The sequence below is a fragment of the Paramormyrops kingsleyae genome, chromosome 3 (genome assembly GCF_048594095.1).
Source record: "Paramormyrops kingsleyae isolate MSU_618 chromosome 3, PKINGS_0.4, whole genome shotgun sequence".
NCBI lineage: Eukaryota > Metazoa > Chordata > Actinopteri > Osteoglossiformes > Mormyridae > Paramormyrops > Paramormyrops kingsleyae.
Genome location: NC_132799.1, coordinates 36,521,964 through 36,546,654, shown reverse-complemented (window position 1 = coordinate 36,546,654; position 24,691 = coordinate 36,521,964). Strand labels below are relative to the sequence as shown.

The 24,691-nt window shown below is 42.3% G+C and overlaps 1 long non-coding RNA gene across 3 annotated transcripts; it reads right to left on the bottom strand.

Annotated features, from left to right (window-relative positions):
* Positions 1-6,040: 6,040 nt before the first annotated feature.
* LOC111860258 (uncharacterized) lies at positions 6,041-10,552 on the bottom strand. 3 transcript variants are annotated; one of them, XR_011989636.1, is made up of 3 exons: positions 8,019-10,540; positions 7,666-7,790; positions 6,041-7,561 (listed from the first exon to the last, which is right to left on the bottom strand). It is a non-coding gene; the product is annotated as an uncharacterized lncRNA (long non-coding RNA). The 3 variants fall into 3 exon arrangements; XR_011989635.1 differs by having other exon boundaries at positions 10,144-10,532; XR_011989634.1 differs by having other exon boundaries at positions 7,666-10,552.
* Positions 10,553-24,691: the final 14,139 nt, after the last annotated feature.

Here is a 24,691-nt window from a genome sequence, read left to right as displayed (position 1 = left end):
AGTGGAGATGAGTGGTACCCGGTGGGGTCTTCTGCTGTTGTAGCCCATCCGCCTCAAGGTTGTGCGTGTTGTGGCTTCACAAATGCTTTGCTGCATACCTCGGTTGTAACGAGTGGTTATTTCAGTCAAAGTTGCTCTTCTATCAGCTTGAATCAGTCGGCCCATTCTCCTCTGACCTGTAGCATCAACAAGGCATTTTCGCCCACAGGACTGCCGCATACTGGATATTTTTCCCTTTGCACACCATTCTTTGTAAACCCTAGAAATGGTTGTGCGTGAAAATCCCAGTAACTGAGCAGATTGTGAAATACTCAGACCGGCCCGTCTGGCACCAAACTCAAAATTGTTTAAATCACCTTTCTTTCCCATTCTGACATTCAGTTTGGAGTTCAGGAGATTGTCTTGACCAGGACCACATCCCTAAATGCATTGAAGCAACTGCCATGTGATTGGTTGATTAGATAATTGCATGAATGAGAAATTGGACAGGTGTTCCTAATAATCCTTTAGGTGAGTGTATGTATAACTGAGGTTGATGTGATACTAAGCCTAGCTAAACTCAAAATAAATAAATCGGAGGGGCCTGATGGCATCTTACCTATAGTTTTAAAAGAGATGAGGGATATTATTAGCCAACCTTTAACTTTAATATTCCAGAAATCGTTATCTGCGGGTGTGGTACCATCAGATTGGAAGCATGCTAATATAACACCCATATTCAAAAGAGGGGATAGAAGTAATCCAGCAAACTATAGGCCAATCAGTTTAACTACGCATTACTGGAAAAATAATGGAAGCTATAATTCAAGTGAAAATGGTAGATTACCTAGATGCAAATAACATTATAAAGGTTAGCCAACATGGATTTAGGAGAGGTAGATCCTGCTTAACGAATCTACTTGAGTTCTTTGAGGAAGCTACAAGTGAAATTGATCACAAAAAGGCCTATGATGTGATTTACTTAGATTTCCAGAAGGCCATTGATGTTGTCCCCCACAAACGGCTCTTGCTAAAGCTTAAAGCTGCAGGGATTTTAGGAACTGTGGCAGCTTGGATCAAAAACTGGCTAACTGACAGGAAGCAGCGAGTAGTTATTAGAGGCACAATGTCACAGTGGGCCTCCGTTCATAGTGGGGTACCGCAGGGTTCAATTTTAGGACCACTATTGTTCCTAATTTACCTTAATGATATTGACACAAATACATACAGTAAACTGGTTAAATTTGCAGATGACACCAAGGTGGGCGGTGTAGCAGATACTAATCTAGCAGCAGAGAGGCTTCAAAGGGATCTGGATTTAATTAGCGAATGGGCTGATACTTGGCAGATGAAATTTAAATAAATGTAAGGTAATCCATGCAGGGAGCAGAAATATAAAGTACAGATATTTTATGGGTTCCACTGAAATAAAGGTAGCTGATTACGAGAAAGATCTAGGTATGTATGTTGATGCTTCCATGTCCCACTCTCGCCAGTGTGGGGAAGCAATAAAAAAGGCCAATAGAATGTTGGGTTATACAGTATCTCTAGGTGTGTGGAGTTTAAGTCAAGGGAGGTGATGTTACACTTATATAATTCCTTGGTAAGACCCCACCTAGAATACTGTGTGCAGGTTTGGTCACCATACCTCAAGAAGGACATTGCTGCCTTAGAAAAGGTGCAACGAAGAGCTACGAGAATGATTCCTGCTCTTAGAGGAATGAATCTGTTTAGCCTTGAGCAAAGGAGACTAAGGCGGGATATGATTCAGGTCTATAAGATTCTAACGGGTCTGGATGCTGTTCAGCCAAATTACTATTTCAATATTAGTCTAAATACTAGAACTCGTGGCCATAAGTGGAAATTAGTGGGAGAACATTTTAAAATAAATTTGAGGAAGCACTTCTTTACACAGCGTGTAGTTAGAGTATGGAATAGTCTTCCTGCTAGTGTAGCGGAAGCTAAAACCATGGGTTCCTTTAAATCAGAGCTAGATAAGATTTTAACAACTCTGAGCTATTAGTTAAGTTCTCCCCAAACGAGCTTGATGGGCCGAATGGCCTTCTCTCGTTTGTAAATTTCTTATGTTCTTATGACCATACAATTGAACACCTCAAGTTTGCATGTAAAAATGACACCATTTCATTGAATGTTCTGTACACTGTCTTTAGAGAAACATGAAACAGATGAGCTAGGTGTTGTGGAGGCAAATCCAATCGAAGGCACCTGAAAGTTAACAGGAGCATTTGAAATGGGGTGAGAATTTTCCTTTGACCATGCATGAGAGGTACCAAAAACCTGAATAATGCCATAAAGGTTCCCAGGTTTGGCAGACCTGTATAGTACTTTATGTTTTCATCATCCTCTCCAAAGAAACCATGGGATATCCTGCACTCATTGAGTTCATGTAGCAGCTCTCTGTTTTCTTCCAACAGGCGGTTTATTTCTGCACGCCTGAGCACACACAATTCACATTCAGTCTGTGCCACGTCGTGACTGGTGTTGTGTATCTCGTCCTCAGTGATGAGCTCATCGCTTTCTCCTCCTGCCTCATGTGTCCCCTCTTCGGCATGTAGCTGACCACCATCTTCTCCAGTGTCAGGTGTCCCCTCCTAGTCTGTTGCTGACTGCTCTCACCACCAGGCTCTGGTGTGCCATCCTCATTCTGTAGCTCTCCAAGTTCTGCATCCTTTTTGACCCCCATCTCTACTGCTTGTAGTTAATCTTTCCGTAGCTGCTCGCGTCTACACTTTCAGAGCGTGCAGTGTTTGTGGGTGTAACATATGTATGGCCCAAATGTAGGGATGGTGCCCAGTCATGGTCAGTCTCCATCATTTCACCTAAAGATTTGAACAGCTCGCCATCTTAAAGCTTATTCTGATCTTATGTGATACTTGCTTTGGGTCACTCAAACGCTTTGTTCTTTTAAAACTAGACTAAAGACTTACAACTAGACTCGTTCTTAAATGAACATGACACAATTATAAATAATGTATGTTTATATATATGCACAAAACAGGAAAACAGTAATCCGTGCACGCGAATATACACATACATGCAGTTATAAACATGTAAAGTTTTGCTGTTTACTTTTGTCTTTAAAAAGCATTCACTGTGTAACACTAGTTTAACAGGAACAGATTAACCCATTTCTGCTACCCTCCGTAGTGAGGCTAGATTGCTACCGTAGGTTAACCAATGTGAAAATCCCACCTTACCAAAGATAATGCTGCACGTAAATGCTCGCTCATGAGTTGTATACAACCAGAATGGCGATTCCTCCCACAATACGCTGCGGCTATAGTGAGTGGAACGTCAGCTGACAAAAACTGTGAGTCGGTGAGTTTATTCTTTTGGGTGGAGACTTTAATCAAACTATAAATAATAATTTGGTCAGATCACCTCCTAGACTTTCTGATAGTTCATCAGGCCTTTGTGGTTTGATCTCCCGATTTGGCCTTGTTGACATTTGGCGAGAAAAACATCCTCTTGCTTTACAGTTTACTTGGTCTAACAGTTCTGGTGCACTTAGGTCTAGAATTGACTTTTGGTTATAATAGGAGTCTTTATCCAGTCATGTTACTAAGACTGAAATCTTGCCTTCTCCATTGTCTGATCATAAATCTATCATTTTATCTTTTGATAACCCATCTGCTCATTCAAGAATATGTAATTCATACTGGAAACTTAATTCTGTTTTATTAGAGGATGCAGAAATTTGTCGATCTGTGATATCTAGGATTAAATTTTTTCTTAACAAAGCCCAAGCCGAGGATAATTTTAGTTCTAACTGGGAGCTGTTAAAATATACTGTTAGATTAATCTTAGTTAAAGCTGGATCTCAAAAAGCTAAACAATATAAAGCAAAGGAACTTGATGTTATCAAAAAACTTGTCTGCCTCTCCAGCACTCTGTTTGAGAATTTATCTGTTAATCAGAAATCAGATTTGGTTGAACTTCAGAATTCGTTAGATAACTTGTATATACAAAAAGCAAAGGGTGCTTTTGTTCGTTCAAGACGATGGTGGTTGGAGGAGGGAGAACGTAACTCCAGCTATTTCTTTAGATTAGAAAAACAACGAAATCATCTTAACTCTATAAGTAGCCTTAAGGTAAATGGAGTGGTCGTTAAAAATTATAAAGAAATCTCTAATTATTGTGAAGAATTTTATAAAGACCTGTATCGTTCCAGATACTCTCAACAAAAATTGGACTTGTTCTTTAACTCCCTTGATATGGGCCTTATTTCTAAAATTGATGATAATGGCAGGAATATATGTGAAGTTCCTATTCAAATGAAATATATTTCTGAGGCTATTGATAAGTTAAAACTAAATAAGTCACCTGGAAATGATGGTTTGACCTCAGAGTTTTATAAGAAATTTTCAAATTATCTTTCACCATTTCTCTTCAATGTTTATTTAAAAAGGGTATTCTCCCACCCTCTATGACTCAGGGTGTTATAAATTTGATCCCTAAACCTCAAAAAGACCTCTCTCAGTTGGAAAACTGGCGACCTATAAGTCTTTTAAATAATGACTACAAAATACTAGCTATGATTTTTGCTAAGAAAATTAAATGTGTTTTAGATGATATAATAGATGAATGTCAGTCAGGCTTTATGACAAAGATTTATTTCAAACAATATTAGACTTGTTCTCGATATCTTAGATTACTCAGATCTGATCCTGGATGACAGTTTTCTGCTTTTTCTTGACTTTTATAAAGCTTTTGATTCAACTGAATTTCCTTTTATTCTTAAGTCCTTGAGTATTTTTGGTTTTGGCCCTAATTTTATTAATGCAATTCAAACTTTATATAGTAACGCCAATGCTTCAATTAAGTTACAACATGGTACCACTCATAGGTTTAACATAGATAGAGGCATCCGTCAAGGTTGCCCTATCTCACCTTATCTTTTTTTGCTTCCTATGCAACTTTTAGCCATCTATATTCAAAATAGTCATTTGAAAGGTATCTCTGTGGCAAATCAATCAGTATTAATAAGCCAGCTGGCTGATGACACAACTCTTTTTCTAAAAGATAAAGACCAAATTCCTTTAGCTTTAGATAAGATTAAGTTTTTTTCCTCTGCTTCTGGTTTATGTCTTAATATTCATAAATGTGAACTTTTATCTGTAAAAGGTGCTACTGATGTTGTCATTTGTGACATTCCAGTCAAATCTGAAGTTAAATATCTAGGTATAATTATATGTAAAGATCAGAAAAGGAGATCTAGGCTTAATTTTGAACCTCATATTTTCTGTCCGACGTAAATTAAACTCTGTTACATCGTGATCTCTCAATAACGGGTAGAGTATTGCTTTCTAAAGCAGATGGATTATCTCGGGTTATCTACCCTGCAATGGCAATGGATGTTTCTGTGGAGATTTATAGAACTCTAGACAAAATTATAGTTGATTTTGTTTGGAATTCTAAAACTCATTTAATTAAAAAAAGTGTTATGCTAGCTGATCGGGCTATGGGGGGCTTTGAGTTAGTGGATTTTTCCACTCTTAACAATTCGCTCAAAGTTAAGTGGATAAAGACATTTTTAAACAACCCCACATCCTGTTGGAATTTTATTCCAAATTATATATTTAACCTTCCTATGGTGTTAGTGTCTGCACCGACCCGTTTGTAAGTTTAAAATGCATAAAAGCACCACATAGATTTGTGTACTGCATCAAGATGTTTTGACTTTGTCAGAAACCTCTATTTAAACAGAATAAATTAAACCAAATCAAGGCAAGACATGTCCATACATGTAAGGCAAGATAAAACAAATTCAGTTTATTTATATAATTCTCTTGAGGTTTATTTTACCATTATTTTTTATTGAAAATGAGAGGTATGCTGTCTAAAGAAAGGTCCAGAAAACCACACCAAAAATACTAAAACCAATCTTTTCATGGATAAGGAAGCCTAACAAGGTAACCAAGAGGTAAGAAACAAATTGGATAATTGTTTTAAAGGTATTTTATGGCTGATTTAAGACACGGGTTGGTACCGATCCGTTTAACGTAAGAGACAGGAACAAAAAGGTAACAAAGGACAAAAGTTACGTTTTTTGTTAATATTTTATTGAAGTGTTATTTTTTGTACACAGTTTCCTTTATTTCATTGTTCATTTCAGTGAATGTTCAGAGCTATGGTGAGGCATCCCTAGTGCCCCCCTTGGTTGGGGTTACATATGAATGTACCTAATTACAGTTTCTGAACAGGTCTTCCAGGATCTTCTCCAAGATGGACTCTTCGGGATCCAGTGCATTCACTAAGGTCTCCTGCTCGACCTGGATGGTAGAATCCACCAAAAATTCCTGTCTCCCTTCGACCTGGGAGATGGGGATGTGTCCAGGGAATTGGGAAACAGGCTGGACATCCCATGCACTGGAAGTCTGAGCTGCTTGGTTGTGCCCAGAGTTCTCCCAGCAGCTGTTGTTTGGGTCCTGGTACGTCTCCAGGTTCCATCCCTCGAAGAAGTCACTCCCTGTTACTGCAGGGAGTGCTGTCTGATCAGGCTGGAACATGTCTCTGATGAGGTCCAGGTACTCCTGGTTCCAGTTCCATTTTGTCTGCGATGGAACAGCAATACATTACTGCTGTTCAGTAAAGCTTCCTGTCACAGCAGTCATCTGTCTGCTTGTCTTAGCAGCCCTTTCTGTATCCCTGTGTCCAGTCTGTTGGTCATTGTCCTGTCTGGTCTCAGTCTGGTCTCCAGCTTCACTGCACCTCTTTCTTTTTAACCCACATCTTGTGCTGCTTCCTTTCACATCATGTCCATAATGTTTCTGGAATTTGAAGGACTTGCAGAATATGAGTTGTTGTCCCCTATGTTACTTCCATCATCCTCTTGTACTTTTCGCGGAAGCTATTGGGATTTCTTGACCTTTGGCGACGCTTGGCCTCATAGGTCACTTTAGGGCAGTTGCTTAGATAATAGTTGTGCAACTTATTGAATCTTTCCATTTTTTCAAAAACAACAGAAGGGGACATAAATGGGGGTGTCGGACCCGTAACCAGCTGAGATGAGGGGGCTGCGGCCTGTGCTGGAACCTGATACAGAGGGGTGGGATGAACCATGGCTGGAGCTGAAGATGGATGTGGGGCTGGACTTACAGGGGAGACAACGCGTGGTGATGGAGGAGGAGAGTCTGTAAAAAAAGATGGAGATGGAGAGGAGACAAAAGAGGATGGGACTGGTGATGGAACTAAGATGGAAGTGGAGGAGAAGGCCGGTGAGCAGGGCTCAGGCTCAGGCTCTGACATAGATGGAGTGCGACACAGGATGGTTGCAACCTCGTCGTCACTCTGGGTGTGATCCTCACACGGGATCTTCTCACCCACCTGGATTGAGTCGAAGGGGTTTCCCAATTTGCTGCCACGGAAGCGTAGTAGATTCTGTAATTTTTTTGGAAATAGCCCCTTTTGTTTTGTTTTTGTCCTGAGCCCTGCTGACCCCTGCTGGTAGCCACCGAGGTGGGAGTAGATCCAGTGGCGACAGACATGGTCATGGAGCTGGGTGCCGGCGGCCCAGTGCGGCATTTCCTCCGACGGCCTCCACTACTGGTACTGGTTTGTCCTTTGGGATTAAAAAGACAGGGGACAGCACATTTAATTAAAGTGAATCCTTATGTCACTCTACAACAAAACTACATCACATACAGTACATCGCAGATATCACACCTGGCAGTCAGTATTGCACATTGAGAAAAATTCTGCCATCTTATTGGATACAGGAAACGGAGGCTTGGGAGACTTATGCGCTGGTCTTGAATTGGGCCGCCTGCGTTTCAACAGGGGAACTTGACCTATAAAAACACACCAGTTAGTGCACAGATTCCCTGATATGCAGAACAACAGCGAAAAACAACACTGGAAACTGATGTAACTTATGCATTATAACTAGTTTAGTTTAAGCATTTAATATGGTGATCTGTATAAGCAGAGCTCGAAGTGGATAAATATGTGTTGCTACTGCATTGACGTGAGAACTGCGGTGGGGGTTGCAGTGGGGGTGTTGGAAACAACAGAAGCACCTCAACAGCACTGTCGGTACTGCGCGCGCTGCCCAGCCACTCTTGCGTGACGCTTGTCTCTGAGTAGTACAGAATCAGATTTGTGCCAATATTATCAAGCAAAACTTTTTTGACATCAAGCAAAAACAAGGCTTCTAGAAGAAAAAAAAAACTGACTGAAGCAAAAGAAATGTCATCTCCAAAGTAAAATTTATAACTTACAAACACATGATTGGTCTTTTAATAATGTTTTCCTTTGTTTACGCTGCCTGACTTTTTGTTTGCAATTCCTACACAAACTTCTCGCGTGGGCGGGTTTTTTCAGGGGTGTGTCTCCATTGGCTAATAAGTTTTTGACTGACAGGTCAGTGCAACGGGCATTTTTAAATAACAGCGGGACTAGACGTTCACTACCCACTAGTGATGGGATTTATAGCTCTTTGAGGGGATCCGGATCTTGGCGATCCGTTCCCTTCAAAGAGCCGTTCAAAAGAACGGCTCTTTTTAAATATTTAGTCAGTTTTAAGAAGCCAGCTTGGGGGCATCTCAGTTTATCCTGGAAATAATCACTGGGAGGAATGATGAGGTGAGATTTGTAGTCAAATAATTAAAACTCAGATATCACACACCAATATCTGAGTTTGAATTATTCTGAAATATTTATTATTACCTCATTTGTCATGTGTGGACTATATTCCATAGGGTTGCACAACATCCCTCTGCTTAGACAGTGACATCACTATTTTGGATTTACCTTTAGTACAAATTGTGTGTATGTGTAAAGCTACGTTGACTTATGTTATTCATACAATACCTACTCACAAATAAACATCAAAAACAAAGCCGGCTGCAATGAATTTCTGTGCAAAACAGCTTTTACTACAAACACTTCCACACAATGTGGAAGTGAAGGATGCGTGCACAACTATCATCATGCTGTTAGGCAGTAGCACCCCTGCGCTGGGTGCGCCCCTCCCCCTATAACTGTTCTGTCTCGCGGAGGAGCTAATTTGTGTGCATCTGTGTGAAACACGCATAGGAAAAAAAGAACGGCTCCCCTCCAGCCGCGACTCGGCTCCCATCGTTCATGTTTATGAGCCGTTCAAAAGAATCGGTTCGTTCGCGAACGTCACAACTCTACTACCCACTAACAGATTTTTACTGGATCCGACAACAAGATTAGCAAAGTGTAAGTGTTTATGTTGTTTGTGCTGCACTATACATTTTATTGTGCTAAATTAGAAGTAAAGTTAAGCTTTGCTATGTAATTTAGCTTTTACCTAAGTATAATTAATATTAGCTAACTTGCTAACGTTAATTAGGTATATATTAAATCTGATTCTATAGAGTAGCAGAGTACTGGCAACTTGTGAGAAATGGTGGTAGATAAAGATTAAAATATAGCAGTGCCGGTACTGCTTAATTCTTATTACGTATATGATGACTGCGTATATGATCCCGCATTTGTGCTTGCGACACCCCGGCTCACGCCTCCGCTTTACCCAGATCGGTAGAACTGTCGTTGCGTTATTTGTGAACCTGCGGTCGATTACTTTTCCTCCAGGACCCGGATTGTACATCTCAATAAATTGAAATTGAATTTGTGAACTGAAATTGAATTGGGAGAAGTGAATTTGTAAGTATAGAGCGCCACATTTTCCAGGTAGGATAAATCATGCAATTTCAAGTTATTGGAATTCAGATCCAAACTAATAAATTCAGATTCAGTTTTTTAATGCAACAACTGCAGATTGAAATATACACTATTCATATTCAGTTTCTAGTGGCACAAATATCAGCCCATACTTACACCTTAAGCCCTTTACAAAGCTTTGTAAATCACCGAAATTAACCTTGAGCCTTTGGCGCGCTTTTTACATTCATTTAAAAGAAACACAAATCCATGCGAATTGACTCACGATATTAACCAACAAAATACTGAAATTCAAATGAAACATGAACATAAAATAACAGTAAATATAACTGTTTGCTTGTACATCTTATTTACATTGGCATTTACTGTTAATCACGAAATGTATAGTGTATACGAATTCGCTAGGCTAGCGCGAAGCTCATATAGTTAACATTTTTCACGGATAAATACAAGTTAAACAAAACTATACTAAAGTTAATAAAATACACATACCATGTTGGCTTCTTACGGAAGGGATTTAACCGTTATCTAAAAACCTTCTATTCCTTTGTCCTTAGATGAAAAGCACACAAAGCTGGATCCGTTAGCAAACCGAACTCCCCCACGTCTTCGTCTCGGCGGGAAGCCTAATGCTACGTTCACACCGCGAGCGTCAAAGACGCCAGCCGTCGCTCCCGCCGCCCTGAACGCGACGCTAGCCAACGCCGGAGACGCTCTCGGCGGGGATAAGGCCACTCAGAATACCAGGCTCTGAAAACTTTTTAAAAGGGCCGCAAAACAAACAAACGTGTAGCTTATATCTTTGCGCCGACTCCTGATAGGACATAAATTGTCAAATAAATATTGTTGTGAGCCAGTTATTTGTATTCCCGCTTAAAATCAAGCGTTCTGGAGGGAAAATGTTACCTATAAATAGTGTAGCGCTTCTTTTCAAATTTACCTTGGATCACAATGGATGATCGCCAAGTAGTTGCTTGTGCTTTATGTTTCTTTAGTTAACATAAATAGTACTTAAAATGTTTTACGACAGTTCTACTAAAACACATAATTATGTTTTGACAAACACTAATGCTATAAATAAGTTTAACATTACCGACAATTTGCACTGTTTTCTCTGCTATGGCGCCAAAATTACTACTGATCTCCTTCCTTTTATACAAAAAAATATATTATGCACTTCACCATCTCACCTGGAACACCGATTGTTTTGGACACTCTGGCCCATGCCTCATTTTTTTTTATTTATGTCCCTGTATGCAAACAAAGACACATCATATATAATGTCTCTCCTCAATAATAAGCAATAATAAGTCTCTCCTCCATTGTGCCTAGGAACGGTTGGGTCGGAACAAAAGTTTACACGCTTATGTTCTGCGGCGCTCTCTTTAGCGGAGCATCTCTACATTCCCATTGGTTGCCGCCCAACCGCGTCACAGCTCATTACCATAAAGTTGACTGGGATTCAACTTCTGTCTGATGCTCCCGCCACCCAGATCGCACCGCGCCGCTCCTCGACGCCTCCCGACGCTCCCTCCCATAGAGAATGAATGACTTCCGGTCACTTTGACGCTCTCGCCGCTCGCAGTGTGAACGTAGCATCACTCACAGCTGCTTCTATGAGCACGGAATCTCACGGTTCACCTAATAATTTTTTTTACTTTTTAGCACCGTTAATTTTGCATTTTTAATAATGGGCCCAAGTATTATGTGGACATTGTCACATTCATGGGGATCTTCCGCCCTTAGCCCTCAAGAATGTGAAGGGGTGACTATATTAATACTCGTATATTAGGATAATGGTTAGCAGTGCTTTTCCTGGCACCCCTTGCCCCTGCCAGAATGTTTTCATTCCAACCCACTCTGCTTTCAACCTGCCACATGTATTATTAGCTTATTAAAAACCATATGAAGCTGATTAAGGTAGGGTTGGACTGAAAACATTCTGGCGGGAGGCAGGAACAGGATTGCTAAGCACTGTATTAGGGAAATGTGAAAAAGTCAAATACGCTGAGCAAAAGTCCAAAATTGCGGTCGTGCAGGTTGGCTGCAATTCTCCCCTCCAGAGGCGCATCTCATGGAATTTAATGTGGACCTCAGGTAGCACGCACACAGGGGAAACTCACCTGCAGTGAGACTGAGAGAAGGCGACACACATACAGGACACTCCAGATCCACCAGGGGGCCTGGCACAGAAGATACATCCATTGTGGTGTTTCAAGGCTGGGCTCTCCCTCCGTCTCACACATTCGCACGCAGGATAGACACTCCTGTGTTTCTGAGGACTCGTTGGATCTCATTTTTATTTGATGAAGGTTCTAGGGCCATGCTATGCCCTTCTGATAGCATATATGTATGAGCACCATACCTTCACCCAGCTGAGTGTAAGTTTTTAGATATATTGTACAATTAAAAGACAACACTGTTACATGCTGTAAAACTTTTATTTAAGAATGCTCCCACACTATTTACAGTTTTTAAACTGGTCATCCAGGATCTGCTGCAGGATGAGCTCTTCGGGGTCAAGTCCATTTGCTGAGTTCTCCTGCTGCTCCTGGATCTGGGGCTCCACCATGATTTCCTGGCTCCCTTCGACTTGGGAGACAGGGACTTGTCCAGAGAATTGGGAAACATCCTGCACATCCAGTGCATGGGCAGTCTCGGGCGTTTGGCTGTGCCAGGAGGTTTCCCAACTACCGAAGCTTGGGTACAGGAACAGGTCTGGGTCCCATCCCTCAAACAAGTGTGATAGGTGGGAGGGGTTCTCGGCAGTGTTTGGGGTGGAAGGATACCGGGCTACACTCTGGTGACACGGCATGATATAGCGGTGGGCAGTCACGGGGTTCGTCGTTTCCGGTTCCCTCCTTTAAAGGATGGTATGTAGTGCGGAAGGTGTTGGTGCGTGGGGTAAGGTTGGCGGCGGAACAGTGGCTAAACGCTAGAAAAAGGTACCTTGGAGCAAGCGCTGTTGGTTTGGACGGGCGAGGCTTTGGTATAGGCTTCAAGCTGCCACTAGAACTCCGGTTGGCTGGGTAAGGTGGCTAAGGTGGTTTAGGTAACTGCTGTTTCTCCCCCAAATGAAGGGCGCTGTGATGTCGTGGATCCTGTTTGTTGTTCAGTTGGGGGAAGGGTATTAACTTGTTAACCTACCTTCTCATATGTTGATTGATTTAGTATTGGGCTTTTATGTGTATTTTAGTTTTGGTTTTTTTCCTTTGAGTGGGGATTTCAATGCCAGGATTGACTCCCGGGGGCGTGCTGTGTTGTGGGGGTGCAGTGCTTTTGCCTTTGGGAATTGTTTGTAGCGCTTCGGGTTTTTTTGTGTGTGTAATTGTTTTCGGGGGGGAAGGGCTATTCCTGGTTGCTGGATTTCCTCACCTTGGTTTAAGTGGTTTGCATGGGGATGGATGGGTTGCTTTTTGTTTTCTTCTTGTTTTTGGGTTTGATTTTATTGTGTGTTGTATTGTATTATGAGTAGTGTATTTTCGTGTAAAGTTGTTGCTTCATTTCATTAAAGGGATTATGGTTTGTATACAGTCTCCTCTTTGTTGTTCATTTAATGAACTTTGGGGCCTGTGATGTATGTGTAGCGCCCCTCCCTTCTGTGGTTGGGGTTACACAAGTCTAGAGGGCAGTATGTTGGTACAGTATCGGAGGGACTGCTGCTTCATCAGGCTGGAGGATGCTGTTGAGGAACTCCAGGTCCTCCAGGTTCCAGTTGTGTTCCACAAGGGAGGGAACAGTATTCCATCCGTGCTGCTCTGTCGAGCTTGCTGGCACAGGATGGTTCTGGAACTCAGATGGCATGGTAGTCTCAGTGACTTCAGCCATCTGCCTGCTCTACTTGGCAGCCCACCTCCTCAACTCCACTCTGGCCACCATTCCTCTTTGCCCTGACTCTGGACCTCTGCATCCCTGCACCACTTCCTCTTTACCCCACATCTTGTGCCGGTTGACATGTCAGAGGAACTTTCAGGACTGGCACAATCTAAATCACTGTCCATGGACCAATATTGTGCAGTCCCATATGTCACATCCATCAGCCTCTGGTATTGTGAGCTGAAGATGTTTGGATTTCTATACTTTTGATGATGCCGATTGCCCTTCTTGGGTGGTTCCGTCACCAAGGGGATGCTGCTTGGTGGCAGGAGTGGAACAGGAGCCTCGCTCCCTTGCTGGGGCCAGACGCTCCACACTGGTGTAGGTGTGGGCATTTGCAGCTCCACAGATCCAGGGAATGTTGTCATGCTTGGCCCAGGCGCGGCCAGCATTCCCCCAGCAGTACACATGCTGGGACCATCAAGGTAGTGGACGAACTTGGCTGCCCTGTCCATTGCTTCAATTACTGTATAAAAACATACAAGAGTTCTCCTTAACACATATGAGAATGACTAAATTTATGTGATTTGTTTATCTCTTCTAAATTTCTTTTAAATTTTTTTTTTTCATTTTATTGCCCACCACCACCCCCCCCTCTTCAGGGGTTTACATTAAATTCAAGAGCAAAGAGTGTGGCCGCTCCGAACTCACCCGTTCTAGTCCCGTGAAGGAAAAAAAAGAAAAAAAAAGGGGGGGGGTAGATACAGAAACAACGATCGTAACAATACCAGACCTTAATCACCATGGGGAGAGGGGGAGAAAAAAAAAGAAAACAAAGGTATACAGAAATAATAACACTAATAATGTAGTTGGGATGGAGAAAATTAAGTGTAGGGGAATACAGAATACAAACAACCATAAGAAACATAACACTCATTACAAGGACATCAAACAAAAATTATAACAACAACAATATCAATAATAATAATTAATAATGTTACAAATAGGTATTATATATATGTAGCATACACACACGTGATCCTACCCATATACATGTATATTTCAATTCCTATATCTATAACACACGCTAAAAAGTAATAATAATAATGATATTGATCGCTCAACCATTCTTGTATGTGCACGCAGTGGGTGGATTCCCAAATGTCGAGTGAGATCACAGCACCCTCTTCATAAGGAGAAACTGTATGTACAGGAACCAGACAGAGGATTTGCATAGAAATGACATCGTGTTGTATTGGTGGCACGTGTTTCAGTGGCTCAGTCTTGTGGATTCACTCCACTGGGAGTTGGGGGTTCAATTCCCAGCCCTCACTGTGTGTGTTTTCATGGTCACACTATATTCCTGTGTGTTAATGCTGGGTGATGCCCCCCCCCAGTCCAAATACATGCAGTTAAGAAACTGGTTTCTCTAATTTTTTCCTAGGTAAGCAGTTGGAAGATGGATGTCTAGGTTCAGTGGCAAAAATGCAAAACATACACTGCCTGGCCAAACACAAAGTTATATTTGGCATTTAGCTTTTATTACAGCGAACATTCTTAATGACATTGGTTAGACAAGCTTATGCATTAATATTTGTCCACGTTTGCTTGAATTTTTTTGCAGAAATTCTGCATTGACAACAGGAGAGTCAAACCATTCAGTAAAGTCTTCTCCAGCACATCCCAAAGACTTTCAATGGGGTTAAGGTCAGGACACTGTGGTTATTTCATTGATGAGAATGATTCCTCATGCTCCCTGAACCACTCCTTCAGAATTTAAGCCTGATGAATCCTGGCATTGTCACAGACCGGAACAAATGCTCGAAACCGCGGCTTCTCCAAGTCCACAAAACACATGTAAACTGGTTGGGCAAACTCCCACGCGCCATCCAGAACCCTGCTGGGAGTACAGAGCTGGTCCACTTTTCCACGGCCAGGGCGAAAACCACACTGCTCTACCTGAATCCAAGGTTCGGCAGTCACCAAATGTATACAATACATTTGCTCCTAACAAAGGGCCCGAAGTCCCCGAAGTCTCATGGAGTTGGAGGTGTAGAGTTGTCCTCATCTTGTCCAGGAGGTAGAATCGGGAGAACTACTACTTTGGCGACAGGTCGGGTATATACTTGGTCCTTGACTTTCACATCGGCAGACCTAATGTGGCCATCAGGGCTGGGATGGGCCTTAACCACCCTCCCGATGGGCTAAAGAGCTCATGGCATCTGTGGATCTACTATCATCACCACAGAACCCTTGGCAAGGTCAGCTGGTGTAGTATGCCACTTCTGGTGGATTTGTAGACTGGGAAGATACAACCAGATGAAACAAACCCAGAAACGATCAGCGAGTATCTGGGAGTGTCTCCATCGCCGTTGACTTAGGATCTCTCCTTCAGGATAAACTACTTGAGGTAGAGACCCATCAGGCCGCCCCATCAGCAGCACGTTGGGAGTTACTGGGTCCAGGTCATTCACATCTGATGGAACATAACCAAGGGGCTTGGAGTTAAGGACCGCTTCTACCTCGATGAGCCCCGTCCGAAGGACTTCTTCCAGATCCATTCCAGCATTTTTCCCATAGAAATGAATGAGTGGTCCCCACAAAGATATGATTACAGGTCTGTGTGTGTACCTTTTAATTGTGACTTTTAATAAATATTATGAGTTTATCAGCAGGGAATCGGGTGATGTCACATCATATCAGTCTTTTTGTTTCAAGCAGGGATTCTTAAGCTGGGGGCCAAGGATAGATTACAGGGGGTCTGTGAACTTGGATGGGAAAATGGTATCTTAATTTTCAGTGAACTTGAGCAATAAAGTAAAAACAATATTCTGATAAGAGGTCAGACGGCCAAAGGGCTCCATAGCACAAAAGGGTCAGGAATTCCTTATGTTGATGAAACACATCAACATAAGCACACTGAGGTTTAATTATGTGGTTCACTAAGGTAATATTAGTAATAATAACCTGGGGGACCAGGATCAGTGTGATATAACAGAAAACTGTGAGTGTGTATGTCAGACACAGGGAGGGTGTGGATAGTTCAGGGGAGGGATGAGGTCAGGGAACAAGCCCATCTGCACACCGGTGATCAAGTGTTAAGTTTATGAAGACAGACAGAGAGAGAGAGAGCAGGAGCAGTGGTCCAGTTCTCAAGGGGTTTCCTGATGGATGAAGAATTATTGCTGCAGTGTCACAAACCCGCAAGGCCCAACAGTTCAAGAGAGTCTTTATTGCTCAAAGCTGTAGCACTCGACAGTTGGAGCGGGCGGAATCGTGGTCGTACAGGCAGGGTCGAAAACCAGGAGATCGGGAAGGCCAGGGTCAGGATCCGGATTCGTCGTCGGGGTCGCAGGCAAATGGGACGAGAGCCAGGAGATCTGTCCGGTGACACAGACACGACACACTGGGGTTTCACGAAGAGGAAGAGCGAGGGGAGGAAGGGCAGGAGGGAGATCGAGACGGGTTGTAGGAAGAGTCAGGCAGGGCAAGCAGGGTGGAACGGAGCTAAACGAAAGACAGGGAAAGTTATGCTCAGTTTGTATCTTGTCATCTACAATACCTCGCACCAGGCTGCAGTGTTTTTGGGTTTATATCCCACGTGGAGTCCCGATATTGGTCGGGGTTGTCGCCTCCCATTGGGTTACCCAGGGCCTGGAAACCTCAGTCACTGGTGGCCTTGCTGCAGCCAGTCACAGTTAGATGTGGCCTCTGTGGAAACTTATGGTGGCCAGTTGAATGTGAATGATTGTTAGGTTGAGAAGTTTTAAGAAGTTTCTACCTTCTGCTAGTATGTAAACTTATATTCTGCTGATTAATAGCACAGGACTGAGATGTTCAAAGCGCTGTCCTCCTCAAATGATACATGACAAACAATCAACAACATCAAAATGATCATGCAAAAATGTGATAGTCACCAAAGTAGGACAATTACTTTAAAGCATAATTCCAGTTAATTTGAACTCCTACAGAACTAATGATGCATATATAGTCACGTGCTGCATAATGACGTGTCAGTCAGCAATGGACCACATATACAATGGTGATCCATTGTATATGTGGTCCAATAGGATATCCTCAATAGGATAAGTGAAATCACTTATCCTATTGAGGGTCAGGGTGGGGGGGTGGGATGGGGGTTCCAGAGCCTATCCCAGAGGCTACAGGCACAAGGAAGGGAACAACCCAGGATGGGGCACCAAGACAATTTATTAATTTGAATTAGCCTCAGCATGTTTTTGGACTGTGGGGGGAAACCAGAGTACCCATGACAACACAGGGAGATCATGCAAACTCCACGTACATGGAACCCTGGCAGAGACTCAAACCCAGGTCCCAGATGTGTTAGAAAATAGTTCTAACCACTGCACCACCCCAAATTGGTGAGTCTGTAAGATTATACTGTAATCAAGCTGAAAAATTCCTATCGGCTAGTGATGTCCTAGACATTGTAACGTTGTACTGCAACACATTACTCATGTGTTTGTGGTAATGCTGGTGTAAACAAACCTACTGCGCTGCCAAATGTATAAAAGTATAGCACACAGAATTATGTACAGTACAAAATACTTGATAATGACAATAACTATGTTACTGGTTTAAGTATTTACTATGTTGGACTTTTACAGTAAAATGGATGACACCTGTGTTCATTCAGTCTGTTGAACTGGTTTTATCTCCTCTGATGGACTTTAATTTCCTCCTCAGCACCTGCAGTGAGTCCCAGCTGCAGCAGTGCAGTCACTGTGCAGTCTGACTGACAGAGGTTTTTGTATGGCTTTGTATCACTGTGTGAACACACCACCACTATGGAAACTCCGACAGTAATAATTTCCTGCATCTTCAGCCTGGACTCCACTGATGGTCAGAGTGAAGTCAGTACTAGATCCACTGCCACTGAATCGAGACGGAATCCCAGAGTTACGGGTACTTGCATAATAGATCAAGAGTTTAGGAGCTTCTCCAGGTTTCTGTTGGTACCAGGCCATGCAGTGCTTATTATTATAAACATACACTGGGCTGCTGGTTTTACAGTTTATAGCGACTGTCTGTCCTGAGGAAGCTGATATCAGCTCTGGAGTCTGAGTCACAGTCACTTGTCCTCTGGATTCTGAAAATACATATAAAATAAAAACATAACATAACTGAATAAACATACAAAACTAACACACTAAAAAACGTCAGACATCTAAATGTTTAGAAAAATGGACAATTCATCAAGCAATGTGTTGCAAAAAGACAAGCTTGTTCTGTTTTACCGTGAGTGAGGATGAAGAGCAAGATGCTGAAGCTGATCAAAGTCATGTTTGTTTGGAGTCTGTTGTGATGAAGGGCAGCTGTCAGTCATGAAGTGTTAAACCTCCTGGAATATAATACCCTCCCAGAGCACTGAGGCATGAGATGAAAATGCAAAGTATCTTCTGACTGACATCATAACTGCAGAGCAAATATGTAATATTTGTTGTTCCAAAATGATAAACACGTCATTATGCCCTGGAGGGAAACCTTTTCATAGTCTGTTTGTTACAGTGGGGCACCAAGGGTTCTATAGTGAAGTAAAATCAAAATGATGACTGATATAAATGTGTTACCATCTGTCCCCTTCCAAGACTGTTAGACCTCATTTCTGTCCTTCCTGGTTCCTGTCCTTTTCATTTCTTCACCCTTAAATACCAAACTAAAATTCTGTGATGAATTAGCAGGTGTCACGTTCGCAAGCTGGCGAGCGGGGAAGCAGGCGAGCGGAGCCGTGAAGACGGACAAACGGGGTTTATTGTTAACGAAAGGCAGACAGGCACGAACATTCACTAACAACACAATGACGGATCTGGGGAATACTGACTGAGACATGGACTAAATACACAGGACAAGTCAAAAGGAACAGGAAACAGGTGATGACAATCAGGGATTAACACGAAGTAACGAGGTGGGCGTGGCACACACGAGGATCGGACGGAGCTGGGCGTGACAGCAGGTTGCATGTGCATCAGATATGTGTGCTAATGTGTAATAAGGCTAATTTTGATCCCATTTGCAGCAATAATTCATATTACATAATGTTAATAGTTATGTTTTGCAGCTTAAAATATGTTTTGCAGTAATTTTACAAGACATGCATAAATTCCCTTCAGAAACATGACAAGTTCAATTTATAGTAGACAGGGGGCAGTAGATCATGAACTTTGTGGATGGAGACCTGTGTGTCTCAGTACAGTAACTGTAATATCTGGAGAGAATACAGATTAAATAACTAGGTAACATCACCTGAGTCTCTGCTGATATAAGTAACACTCTTACTGTCTCCTCCAGCCAGGATGTCAGTAACTGTCACACCTGTCCTCCATTGGTGGTCAGGTGCCTGAGCCTGTACTGTGTGATCTTACTCTGAGCCTGTGGTACTTAGCAGGGTGTCCAGCCTTGGCTGTAACCTCACTGTTGCAATAAAGACTGAATCTGAAGATCTACACAAGAGGCTCCTGACTCCAGATTGGTGGGGGAAGAAAAAACCACAACAGATCCTGCAGGCTCTTCCCTTGGGCCAGTTGCAGCCCCTGCCTGCGTCTCAGCGCCTCTGGACCTGCATAGTCATGGACTTTATTTCAGGTCTTCCAAAGTCTCAGCAGTGTACAGTTGTGCCGGTTGGTCACAGGCCGGTTTTCAAAGATTTCAACTCATCCCTTTGCCCAAGTTGCCCTCCACATCAGAACTCACAGAGACTGTTTTCATAATGTTTTTGGGATATATCAGAATCAGAATCAGAATCAGGATTCACTTTATTAACCTGGTACAACTGCTTGTACCAGTAATTCATTGTGGCAGCATTGGCGCTTGCATTCACAGATAACATAGAAGAACATAAATAATAATAATAATTCTAAGAACATCAAAGGGAACAGAGGTATATTGAATATTGGAATTTATAAATATGAAAATACATGATGTGAAAAAGATGTACAAAGATGTACAAAGACGCGTGCAGAGTGAGTGGGGGAGTGACAGAGGCAGGGACTGTGTCAGCGGCGGTCAGGGAGCTTGTTGATGAATTCAACTGCTGAAGGGAAGAAGCTGTTTTTGTGGTGTGTGGTTCTTGATGGACCTGAGTCTCTTGTCAGAGGGTAGTTTTTTGAACACTCCATGTTCAGGATGGGAAGGATCAGCCATAATGTTTCCTGCTCACGTCGGAGTTCTGGAGGTGTGTAGGTCCTGTAGGGATGGCAGATAGCAGCCAGTCACCTTGAATCTGGAAGGCATTTTGTCATAGGATGGGGTTGCCTTGAGTTTGTCATCTGGCTCCCACCCGCAAACCAAGAGTCAATGGGAGAATCTGAATCAAGACCTCGGTTGGTTCCACTACTCATTATGTGCAAATACTCAGTCAGACTGATTATTTACACATAATGCGATCAGATACGGGAAGCCGCACATGTGCCGCTGTCACACCAAAACACAGCAACAAACATCAGCCGCCGACCGTCATCGTAACCCCTGCTCCTTCACCCAAGACAGCGAGTCTGACTGTCCCCCCAGGACATAAGGCTGCATGTCCCATCACAGAAGCTATTCCCATTTAAGACCCTGCTTAGGATAGACATGGTGACTTATCAGTTGCACTTTCTGGGCAAACTTTAAGTTCTGTATAATAATATATACTAAGTGCAGTATGACATTGAATCTATGACTACATAAAAATTGCTGCATGTGATAAGACAGACGTTTTCATAAAATCTACAGTAAATAATTTTCCCTTAGTCCTGAATCACAGCTGAACTCCTTCCTTTTTATACAGATTTTTGAAATGAACATTTAAAATACACATGAAGTATATAACCCTAAAAGTGAACAATTTATGGTAACTATTATCATTGGTTATTATGCCCAACTGGCTATTATGATGCAACTTTGTATAATAATCATATTGTTTATTATGATTAACATTTTATATTCCATACATATCTGTTTGAAATAATGTGAAGTATATTACTGAATATATGCAATGAGCAAAATGCACCGCAAACGTTAAAATACAAAGTAGATAACACTTCGATTGAGGGGGCACAGATAATGTTGTATAGATACACAGATAATGTAGATAGAGTAGTACACTCCTACTTAATGCATTAATGGACTAGTAACTAAGTTACATACTGATCCCATGTTCATTCATCAATCATAACATTTCATGTATTTCATGCAAGAATGAAATAAGATCATGATTTGTTCTTGAATAGTAACTGAGCAACTATTTGTTACCCCTCCAATGTTATGATGAACAAACATGCTACAATGTGTGATCTGTTGATGTACATATTTAAACAAAAGGAAAGGTTTACATATAAATAATAATAATGATGAGTTAATTTTTGGTGAAAATGATAATATTTTAAGGTTTTAACCCTGTTACATTAACCAAAAAGGGAACTTTATAGAGCTTTGGTTTAACTTCCCCCTCAGCACCTGCAGTGAGTCCCAGCTGCAGCAGCAGTCACTGTGCAGTCTGACTGAGGGAGGCTTTTGTACGGCTCTGTATCACTGTGTGAACACAACACTACTATGGTAACTCTGACAATAATAATCTCCTGCATCTTCAGCCTGGACTCCACTGATGGTCAGAGTGAAATCAGTACTAGATCCACTGCCAGTGAATCTAGACGGAGTCCCAGAGAAAAGTTGTGTTGCTCTGTAGATGAACAGTTTAGGAGCTTCTCCAGGTTTCTGTAGATACCAGGCTAAATAATCATTGTTATGCACAGCCGGACTGACTTTACAGCTCATAGTGACAGTCTGTCCATGGGCAGCAGACATTGCTGCAGCAGTCTGAGTCACAGTGATCTGACCACTGGATTCTGCAAGTAAAATCAAAATGTAAGCATTTTAGTAAGAAAATAAAATGATTAGTAATAACAGGTCAAATAGTAATTTTTGGATTTTTTTTTTAATTAAAAATGAATATTAATGGTTATAATTAGCCATGAAAGTATGAGCTGAATATCTATATTAAGCTTTAGATATTATTTTGGAATTTCTACATGAATAATTACCATTATTTGCCAGTAAAAAGTACAGAATATTACCTTGAGTAAAAAAGGCAAAGACCACAATGAAGATGCTGATAGACGCCATAGCTGTGTTGGTGTCTGTCGCTGTGAAGTACAGACAGCTGTCAGTCATGAAGTGTTATGAACAGGATTATAAGCACCATCAAGGCACAGAAGCCTGTGCTGCTTATGCAAAATGTCTCCTCTATGCAAATTACCATCCTGGGCCATCAGACCCATAGAGTGAAGGTTAATGGGCCACACTGGACCCAATCCAGTCTCAAGTGGTTGTGTAATATTATATAATTGTCAGGGTCTGTACTGTATGACCCCACCCTCTATGACCCTTCCATGTCTGGCCAACATGCATTGCTGGCCATTCTATGTTTCCCCCTCTCTGTCATCTAGTCCATCCCTTTCCTATGCATTCAGTCTCTGGTTGGCCAGCAGATGGTGCTGGCCAACCTGCTCCCTTTGTGTTAGTTCCTAGTTCCTAGTGTGTTTTCCCAGTTCCCTGGACTGCTGTGTAGCTTGTGGTCACAGTCTGTTAACCCTCTGCTCATGGGTTTGAAACTGGCCTCATGTGCTATTTTGTATTTATTAGTTTGCTGTTTTTCCCCCCTAGTGTTTATTATTCGCCTTCCTGTTTCAGTTTTCCTTTCTTGTATCCTGTTGTTGAATTTGGTTTTGCTTGTACATGTTCCTAGTGCTGTTATCCCTATAAGTGCTTTGTTAGAGTTCCCTAGTTCCGTGTTTATTATCAGTTACTCTACCTGTTGCCTGTTTCCCTGTGCAAGTATTTCAATGTTCCATCTGTTGCTCCTTGTCCTGCTCCCTCTGTGATTGGTTGATTGTTTTGATGATTGACACCTGCCTTTTGTCAGTCCTCCTTGTCTGTGTATTTAAGTGCCTGCCTTTGTTCAGTTCCCCAGTCAGTCATTGTATTAGGTGCCTGTGTTGTGGTCTGTCCCCTTACCTGTTCTTGGTCATTTTGGATGTTTAGAGTTCTGTTTCTTTAGTAAACTTCCTTTTTGTCTTGGAGCCGGTAAGAGGATCATCACCCCTTTCCTGCCTGCATCACAGCCCTGTGCCGTAACTATAATATAATTTAATATAATTTGGAGTTTCCCAAATGTCTGTGCCTATTTTGGAAAGTCAGTGATACAGTTGTCAATGCCAATTTGTAACTTGCAACTACACTTTGGCAATTCCCAAAAACTAGAATCTTCAGAGTGATGGCAAGTCTCTCTGGAAAGTTGACCAGGGTGCAGTAGGAACAGTCATGCTCCTGTATGGCTGGATACGCCGCAACAGGTCGTTGAACCAGTATACAGACATTCAAAAATACCTGAAGTGCATCTCTTCATCAGTATCACTCATTGTTCTGATAAGGCTATATCGACCTTCAGTGAGGCTGCCCACATGCAGTGGATGAACTGACCATCACCATTTGTGCTCTTGTCTTTGAAGAAGATGCCATAGTGATTCTTCCTCTTCGTTCAGCAGGTGATTTATTTATTTATTTACCTTTATTTTACCAGGAAGTCCCATTGAGATATAAAATCTCTTTTACAAGAGAGACCTGGCCAAGGTAGCAGCCATACAAAACGTAAACATATACAGTAAAACTGGTCTAAGTCGCCGGCTTGTAACTCGTCAATGTGCACAAGTCGACGCCAGGGACGAATTATGGGTTGTGTGGGCCCCTGGGCAAAACGTTTGCAAGGGCCCCCCCCACCACCACCACCACCACAACCACCACAATTCAAGGGCCCTTGGCAGCCAAACGCCCTCCCTCCATGTTTCCATCAGAGGCCCTATAGGGTCAGGGGCCCTTGTAGGCAGAGGATCAAAGAATGTAGGCCCTCTAAAATAGACAAACGAAAATACATTGTTGATAAGCGTTGCAAATTGTTTTGGGCTAGGGGCCCCACGGGCCCCCTGCACCCCAAGGGCCCCTGGGCAGCAGCCCCGCTGGCCCGTCCGTAATCCGTCCCTGGTCGCCGCTCAAGCAAAAGTCCCGATTTTTCCTAATGATGTTTCCTTTAAAATTCCTTGTGTAAGTCGCCGCTTGTAAGTCGTCAAATTCCCTAAGTCGTCACCTAAATCCCGGTCCCGAACAACACAAATGAATGGATTTTCCTACCTGTAAGTCGACACCCCAATCGCTGCATTCCCGCCGCCTGCTT